The sequence below is a fragment of the Arachis duranensis genome, chromosome 3 (assembly GCF_000817695.3).
Source record: "Arachis duranensis cultivar V14167 chromosome 3, aradu.V14167.gnm2.J7QH, whole genome shotgun sequence".
In the NCBI taxonomy this organism is placed as follows: domain Eukaryota; kingdom Viridiplantae; phylum Streptophyta; class Magnoliopsida; order Fabales; family Fabaceae; genus Arachis; species Arachis duranensis.
The window spans coordinates 76,087,242-76,088,856 of NC_029774.3; the positions used below are offsets into that span (position 1 = coordinate 76,087,242).

At 36.5% G+C, this 1,615-nt stretch overlaps 1 non-coding gene across 1 annotated transcript; it reads right to left on the reverse strand.

Annotated features, from left to right (window-relative positions):
• Nucleotides 1–951: 951 nt before the first annotated feature.
• Nucleotides 952–1,055, reverse strand: LOC127746420 (small nucleolar RNA R71). The gene has a single exon (XR_008008039.1). It is a non-coding gene; the product is annotated as a small nucleolar RNA R71 (small nucleolar RNA).
• Between the last annotated feature and the right edge of the window lie 560 nt (nt 1,056–1,615).

Below are 1,615 nucleotides of genomic sequence, written 5' to 3' on the forward strand. Positions count from 1 at the left end.
TTTTAATATCTTTTTCAACTAACTATTTGACTTTTTGTTTGTTTCTTATCTTTTTCAAAACCACCTAACTACTTTTTCCTCTTTAATTTTCAAAAATATCTAATCTCTTTTTCAAAAATTCTTTTTAATTGTTTTAAATTTTAATTTTAATTATATCTTATCTTTAATTTTCGAAAATCATTAACTACTTTTTCAAAATTATTTTCGAATTCTCCCTCTCTTCTCTTATTCTATTTATTTATTTAATTACTAACACTTCTCTTCACCTCTCTTCATCTCCAATCACTGCCTCTATCCTCACCCTTGTGATTGGATTCTCTACTTTTATTCCTTTATTCTTCTACTAATAATAAGGATCCTCTTTGTCCAGATATAGAGGATTCCTCTTCCTTTTCTTTTTCTCTTCTCTTTCATATGAGCAGGAACAAGGAAAAAGACACTCTTGTTGAAGCTGATCCAGAACCTGAAAGGACTCTAAAAAGGAAACTAAGAGAAGCTAAATTACAACAATCTAGAGGCAACCTTTTTAAAATTTTCGAACAAGAGAAGGAGATGGCAGCCGAACCCAACAACAATAATGCAAGGAGGATGCTTGGTGATTTCACTAAACCAACATCCAAGTTTGATGGAAGAAGCATCTCAATTCCAGCCATTGGAGCAAACAATTTTGAGCTGAAACCTCAATTAGTTGCTTTGATGCAATAGAACTGCAAGTTTCTTGGACTTCCATCTGAAGATCCTTATCAGTTTTTAACTGAGTTCTTGTAGATTTGTGAGACTGTTAAGACAAATGGAGTAGATCCTGAAGTCTACAGGCTCATGCTTTTCCCTTTTGCTGTAAGAGACAGAGCTAGAACATGGTTGGACTCACAACCTAAAGATAGCCTGGACTCCTGGGATAAGATGGTCATGGCCTTCTTGGACAAATTCTTTCCTCCTCAAAAGCTGAGCAAGCTTAGAGTGGATGTTCAAACCTTCAAGCAAAAAGATGGTGAATCCCTCTATGAAGCTTGGGAAAGATACAAGCAGATGACCAAAAAGTGTCCTTCTGACATGTTTCAGAATGGACCATATTAGATATATTCTATTATAGTCTATCTGAGTTTTCCAAGATGTCATTGGACCATTCTGCAGGTGGATCCATTCACCTAAAGAAAACGCCTGCAGAAGCTCAAGAACTTATTGACATGGTTGCAAATAACCAATTCATGTACATTTCTGAGAGGAATTTCGTGAATAGTGGGATGCCTCGGAGGAAGAGAGTTCTTGAGATTGATGCTCTGAATGCCATATTGGCTCAGAACAAAGTGTTGACTCAGCAAGTCAACATGATCTCTCAAAGTCTGAATGGATGGCAAAATGCATCCAACAGTACTAAAGAGGCAGCTTCTGAAGAAGCTTATGATCCTGAAAACCCTGCAATGGCAGAGGTTAATTACATGGGTGAACCTTATGGGAACACCTATAATTCATCATGGAGAAATCATCCAAATTTCTCATGGAAGGATCAACAAAAGCCTCAACAAGGCTTTAATAATGGTGGAAGAAACAGGCTAAGCAATAACAAACCTTTTCCATCATCTTCTCAGCAACAGACAGAGAATTCTGAGCAGAT